Source organism: Nicotiana attenuata, unplaced genomic scaffold, assembly GCF_001879085.1.
Source record: "Nicotiana attenuata strain UT unplaced genomic scaffold, NIATTr2, whole genome shotgun sequence".
NCBI lineage: Eukaryota > Viridiplantae > Streptophyta > Magnoliopsida > Solanales > Solanaceae > Nicotiana > Nicotiana attenuata.
Window position 1 is genome coordinate 132,930 of NW_017670906.1, and position 7,579 is coordinate 140,508.

The following is a 7,579-nucleotide window of genomic DNA, read 5'->3' on the forward strand; positions in this document are numbered from 1 at the left end:
AATCGATATCCCTGTCGGGCGGCATACCCGGCAGGTCTGATGGGAAAACTTCGGGGAACTCCCGAACAATAGGAACAGAATCAATAGAGGGAACCTCTGCGCTGGAATCGCAAACATACGCCAGATAAGCTAAACACCCCTTTTCGACCACGCGTCGAGCCTTCACATATGAGATAACACTACGAGTGGCATGACCTGGGGTCTCTCTCCACTCCAAACGGGGAAAATCTGGTAAATCCAAGGTCACGGTCTTGGCGTGGCAATCTAAGATAGCATGATACGGGGACAACCAATCCATCCCTAATATAACGTCGAAATCCACCATGAAGAGCAATAAATCAACACGGGTCTCACGACCCTCAAACACTACCACACAGGAACGATGAACTCGGTCGACCACTATAGAATCACCCACCGATGTAGATACATATACAGAAACACCTAAGGCATCACTAGGCATAGCCAAGTATGGTGCAAAATAGGACGACACATACGAATACGTAGACCCAGGGTCAAATAGCACTGAAGCATCCCTATCACAGACTAGAATAGTACCTGTAATAATTGCATCTGAAGACTCAGCCTTTGGCCTGGCTGGAAGAGCATAACACCGGGGCTGGGCCCCACCTTCCTGAACCATATCTCTGGGACGATCGGCTGCTGGCTGGCCTCTACCTCTGGCGGTCCGAGCTCTACCTCTATGATCTCTACCTCCACCTCTATGACCTCTACCCCTGCCTCTAGCTGGCTGGGCGGCCTGTGGATCACCTGGTGCCTGAATCATGGGGCGAGGACCCTGCTAATAGGAACTACCCAAAGCTCTAGGGCAAAATCTGACAATGTGACTCGGGTCACCACAACCGTAACAAGCCCTCGGATGTTGAGACTGCTGACCCTGTCGACCTGAATGTCCTCCCCGGAAACTCTGAAGTGGCGGTGCATTGATGGGAGCTGGTGGTGCACTGAGAGACTGCTGATCAGAATAATGCGGTTGAGAACTACTACCGCCTGAAGTACCATGAGAAACCTGAAGAGCTGACTGAAAGGGGCTCGGAGGATGGCCTCTACCAGAAGAATCTCTACCTCGAGACAAGGTACCACTGAATCTACCTGCATGATGGGGCCTCTTATTTGACCCATGACCACCTCCCCGTGCAAGAGCCATCTCAACTCTACGGGCCGTATTGGCCGCCTCCTGAAAAGAAATCTCACTCCCGGCTCCCATAACTATCTGGAGTCGGATCGGCTGAATCAAACCATCAATAAACCTCCGCACCCTCTCTCTCTCGGTGGGGAGTATAACAATAGCATTGCGAGCTAGATCAATGAACCTGGTCTCATACTGTGTGACTGTCATAGAGCCCTGCTGAAGGCGCTCAAACTGCCTGCGAAGAGCATCTCGCTCAATAACGGGGAGAAACTTCTCCATGAACAACTCTGCAAACTGGTCCCAAGTCAGAGATGGCGACCCTGCTGGTCTGGCTAAACAATAGTCCCTCCACCGAGTCTTGGCGGATCCAGATAGACGAAAGGTGGCGATGTCGACCCCATTGGTCTCCACAATACCCATAGTCCGAAGAACCTCATGGCAGCTATATAAGAAATCCTGGGGGTCCTCCATAGGAGCACCGCTGAATGTGGTAGTGAAGAGCTTGGTGAACCTATCCAGCCTCTAAAAACATCTGCGGACATAGCCGCTCCATCACCGATCTGAGTCACAATACCCGGCTGAACTGCCACAGCTGGCTGAACCGATGGAACCTGAGCCTGGGGAGCTACCTACTCCGGAGTACGTGTAGCAGGAGTCTGAACCCCTCCTCCAGCCTGAGAAGTGGCTGGTGCTACTGGAAGCAAACCCGCTCGAGAGATGCTCTCCATCAAGCCTACCAATCTGACCAAAGCGTCCTGAAGAACTGGGGTGGCTATAAACCCCTCTGGGACCTGAGCTGGGCCCACCGGAGCTGCTGGGGCTGGAACCTCCTCATCATAATCAACATGAGGCTCCACCTCTAGGACTGCTGCTCGGGGCTGAGCTCTGCCCCGGCCTCGGCCTCTGGCACGGCCTCGGCCTCGCCCTCTGCCCCTCGTAGGAGCTGCCGCTGGGGGCTCGGGCTGCTGCGCGGTAGAAGACGAAGCACGTGTTCTCGCCATCTGCGAAAGAACAGAGTAGAAAGACAATCAGTATTTGAGAAACAGAATTGCACGACAAGAAAGAACAAAAGTGAAGTTTTCCTAACTCTGTAGCCTCTGGGGGAATAAATACAGACGTCTCTGTACCGATCCCTCAGACTCTACCGAGTTTGTCCGTGAGTTGTGAGACCTATGTAACCTAGTGCTCTGATACCAACTTGTCACGACCCGGATTTCCCACCGTCGGGAGTCGTGATGGCGCCTACTATTAGGAGCTAGGCAAGCCAATTAATTATTAACCTTTTAGGCAACATCGACAATACTAAGGCAATGAGACATCTAATATAAAAACGGAAGTTTTAAATATAAATGAACTGAAAACAAGTGCGGAAATTCAATTACAACCTCTACCCAAGACTGGAGTCACTAACACATGAACGTCTATAGAATACTAAAAACATGGTCTGAATAATACAATATTGTCTGTTCCGGTACAAGGACAAGAAACGAAATACGAATAGAAGAGACTCCGGGCCATGCGAATGTCAAAAAGGCTACCTCGGAATCTCTGGACTGAAGTCAATCTCCCAACGCTCCTACTGCTGTCCAAAAGCTGCTGCTCTGGCGCTGTGATCTGTGCAAAAAGATGCACAGAGTGTAGCATCAGCTCAACCGACCCCATGTGCTGGTAAGTGCCTGACTTAACCCCGGCGAAGTAGTGACGAGGCTAGACCGGACTACCAAACTAACCTGTGCAGTTCAATATATATGTATGCAGTATAAAGGTATACAGAATTTAACCAGTCAAGGGGGAGGGGGAGCATACTGTAGAGGCTGTAACAGTTCAAGTATAAAATCAATAATTGAAGAATGAAACAGTACAACTACAACAGCAACGATAGTAGGAAATCAACAATTGCACGGCACCATCCTTCGTGCTTTTACTCACATTCTCACCCAAACAATCATATCAAGTGCACGGCATCACCCTTCGTGCTTTACCTCACAAAATGATGGCACGGAATGACCCTTCGTGCTTATACACTCATCTCATGGCACGGAATGTTCCTTTGTGCATTAGTAATCAAATCAGGGCACAGAATGTTCCTTCGTGCATTAATAATCAAAACAGGGCATGGAATGTTCCTTCGTGTATTAGTATTTATATCACAATCGTGCACGGCATCACCCTTCGTGCTTTATCACTCGTCCTTACCCAAACAACAATCACAAACAATGGGGCGAGGGAATAGACAACAGTAATAGAAGTCCCGGCAAGGGAAAACAACAATAAGAACTTTCACATCCCGGCAAGGGAACAACAATAATAACTTTCACATCCCGGCAAGGGAATAACAATAATAACTTTCACATCCCGGCAAGGGAATAATCACATTTCTTTCTCTTTCTTTCTCTTCTTACTCAGTAATTACTTTATCATTCGAGCCAACGCTCCAAAGAGTTCACAACCACAATTCCTTCTCATACTCTTCACATTATATAGAGTTCATCAATTACACGAGGAAGAGTCACAACAAAATAGGAATAAACACAATATACGGACCCACGGCCATGCTAGACACCAGTGCATAGATACTCGTCACCATGCCTATACACCGTACTCAATCAATTAGCAATTAGCAAACAAGACTCAACTCCTATTCCCTCAAGCTAGGGTTAAACCAAACACTTACCTCAAATGTTTCAAGCTCAACTCAAGCCTCTAGTATAGCTTTACCCTTCGAATTCACCACCAAACCGCTCGAATCTAGTCACAAATTAGTTGAATGTATCAACAAATGCTAGTCAAATCAATTTGAATGCATGAAAATGAATTTCCTAAAAAATTTTCTCAAAAATTCCCAAAACGCCCCCGGCCCACGTGGTCAAAACCCGAGGTTCGAACCAAAATCCGGTTACCCATTCCCCCACGAATCCATATCTATGATTAGTTTTGAAATCGGACCTCAAATTGAGGTCCAAATCCCCATTTTTAAGAAAACCTAAGTTCTACCCAAAATCCCCATTTTCACCCATGAAAATCCTTGATTTTAAGATGAAATCATGTTTAATGATGTTAAAGATTGAAGAAGTTAATAAAAATTGACTTACAAATGATTTGGAGAAGATATGTTTCTTGGAAAATCGCCTATGGAGTTTGGGTTTTGAAAGAATGAAGAAAAGAGGGTTAAAATTCGTCTAAGTATGAAAAATTGCAGGCCTCAGATATGGGAAATGCGAAGTCGAGTTCGCAATTCCGAACCCTCCAGGCTTGGGAAATGCGACACTTAAGTTCGCATTTGTGAACCCCGGTCTAGGTGACATGTTTCGCATTTGCGAAAGTCTGATCGCATTTGCGAAAGGCGACACCTCGCATTTGCGAGAGAAATCGTCGCATTTGCGACCTCTGCCTGGATTTCCCAGACTTCGCAACTGCGACTCGATGCTCGCATTTGCGAGCTCGCAATTGCGAGTCCAGTCTTCGCATTTGCGAAAATCACAGAAGCCTCCATACCAGATCTTTACAAATTCAAAAATGCAATGCGTGGCCTATCCAAAACTCACCCGAGCCCTCGGGGCTCCAAACCAATTATGCACACAACCTCAAAAACATCCTACGGACTTACTCGTGCGATCAAATCGCGAAAATAACATCATATACATAGAATCAAGCCTCAAATCACATGATTTCTTCCAGCTTTTCATAAAACACAAATTTTCTATTTTTAAGTCCGAAACACGTCAAATGACGTCCGTTTTCAACCAAACTTTACAGAAAGCGCTTAAATCGCATATAAGACCTGTACCGGGCACGGGAACCAAAATACGGGCCCGTCCCGTGCCCGATACCAACACGTTCCAATCAATTTCCTTTTAAAATTTCCATATTAATTTCAGAAAATAATTTCACAGAGAAAATTTTTTTCTCGGGCTCTAGACCTCGGAATTCGACTCCGGGCATATGCCCGAGTCTCATATTTTTCTACGGACCCTCCGGGACCGTCAAATCACGGGTCCGGGTCCGTTTTCCCAAAAATGTTGACCAAAGTCAACTTTAATCATATTAATATCAAAATTCATCAATTTTTACACAGGATTCATATTTAAGCTTTCCGGCTACGCGCCCGGACTGCATATGCAAATCGAGGCAAGTAAAAGTGAGGTTTTCGAAGCCTCGAAAGCACGGAATGAAAGAGAAAACAGGTGATGACCCTTTGGGTCATCACATATTTCATTTTGACAATGTAAATCTTGATCTTTTTCATATCAGCTAAACTTATAAAATGAGTTGTTCGACTGTTCGAAGCGCGGGTAAATTAACAAGTATTTAAAAGGCAAAATACATAAGATACATAGATTTAGTGACTCTCTAAATCTTTTAAAAGTGTGTCTATTACACATCTTTTTAACTACGTGGCACCCGCGTGTTCTTCACATAACATAGGCGCATGAATGAAAAAAAATATAATGTAGAAGCTTTACAAAAAAAATCATTTTTTTCTCTTTTTACTATTTCCATTTTACACCAATTTAAGAAAAAGAAAATAACCCCTCCCACTCTCGTCTTCTAATTAATTTTTTTTGTTAGTGTCATTATTTCATTTTGATAATATAAATCTTGATCTTTTTTATATAACCTAAACTAACAAAATGAGTTGTCTGACTGTGCGAAGCGCGGGAAAATTAACAAGTATTTAAAATAATTAATGGGTACCTTTTACACTTCAAAAATGATTTTCAAGTTTTTGTTCGATTGATTAAGTTGCGAAAGCTAAACTTACAAAAAGAGGTTTGATCCAACTGAATTTTAGGTCAATTTTCTTATTCCAGTTGGATTCACGTTCCGTTAGTAGTTTATATTCAATGGTCTGATTCATGATCCATATTAGGGAAACATCTTTCACGACCCAATTTCCCCTCCGTTTGGCATCGTGATGGCACCTAGTCTTAGGGACTAGGTAAGCCTAACATTTATTGAATATCAGAAAAAATAAAGAAGCCAATAATATATGTGTCAAAGAAGCCAATAATATATGTGTCAAAAGTGTGTGAATCATGTTAAACATGCTTGACAATAACTTGCTACATGCAATATGATTTTATAATAGCTTAACCCGTCCATATAAGCTCATAATATGCTTCAAGCAAAGATCAATAACAACAGCTTCTGAGTCATACATATTCCTAGTGAAGTGACCATGAAATCGCTTGTTGCTCTTATCCTGCTCTTTTCACTTGCCCTGGTAAGTTTTTACAAAGGTAGATCTAACATTAGAATTATGTGGATTCTTGATATTAGGACGATTTCAAGTTTTAACAACTGAGTTCTGAATTGATTTCTATATATACTTAGTGAATTTATGGATGCATACATATAATTTTTTGGCAAATATTACTGGGTTCTGCCGAACCCATATATTAAAGACTACATTTGCCCTTGCATGTACCAAATATTATGTACTCGAACTTAAAGAAGTTCATATAGAATATATTCAAAAGTCTTATTATGGTCTTTCTTTCTCGGGCAGTACACAAGCAACACTAATGCAAGAAAAGACCCTGGAGAATACTGGAGAGCTGTGGTGAAAGATGAGCCAATGCCTGAAGCAATCAAACATCTTATGCCTCGGCATTCAGTTCCTCTCTCCAAAAAGAAAACTAACCTTCTGTTGGAGGTGAAGCCTTTGAACCAAGGCCTAATATATCTGTCTACCACGACAACGCCAAGTTGAATGAAGCTGATAAATCATTATTTACGAAAGATTTCGAGCCAAAGCCTTATGTAACTGGTTATCATGATGATGACGCTGGTCTTAAACAAGAAAAGACCTTTGCCGAAGATTTTGAGCCTAGGCCAAATATTTCTATGTACCATGATTGATATTGTATACAATGAGTATTGTGTGTCTTCCCGCGTTGGTGTATTTACATTTTGTATGCCTCCTTATGTTAAGTGATTTATCAAATAAATATTTATAACCATACTTGATGGTTGTATTGATGTATTTCTTAACCTTATTTATGTGTTCTAAGTAATGATTGATACGCTCGGCTTCCTTTTAGCTGGTTTGTTTAATATTTTATGAGATTAATTTGAGTGGTCACTCTATTTTTACATCATTACTCAAAGTTATTATTTTTTTTATACGAAAGAATCACTCAACTTTACCTAAATACGACAAACGTAAATGAAATATTTTCTTTAACAAAAATGTCACTCAACTCTTCCTAGGTACCACATAAAGTCACTAGGAGGAAATTAATGTGACATTTTCTATGATAGCCTTTTGGTTAAAAATTAATTATTTAGTGATTTTCTATGTTGCTTAAGCAAAATAAGTTATTTTTTTGGTTACAACAAATGGTTTAGTGACTCTCTATGATACTTAGATAATAAAGTTTGCACTTTTTATTACAAAAATATTTTAGGGACTTTAGTGAAATAAGA

At 42.4% G+C, this 7,579-nt stretch overlaps 1 long non-coding RNA gene across 1 annotated transcript; it reads left to right on the forward strand.

Annotated features, from left to right (window-relative positions):
- Nucleotides 1-6,282: 6,282 nt before the first annotated feature.
- On the forward strand, nt 6,283-7,193 carry LOC109244396. The gene is made up of 2 exons (XR_002070691.1): nt 6,283-6,374; nt 6,660-7,193. It is a non-coding gene; the product is annotated as an uncharacterized LOC109244396 (long non-coding RNA).
- The last annotated feature ends 386 nt before the right edge of the window (nt 7,194-7,579 follow it).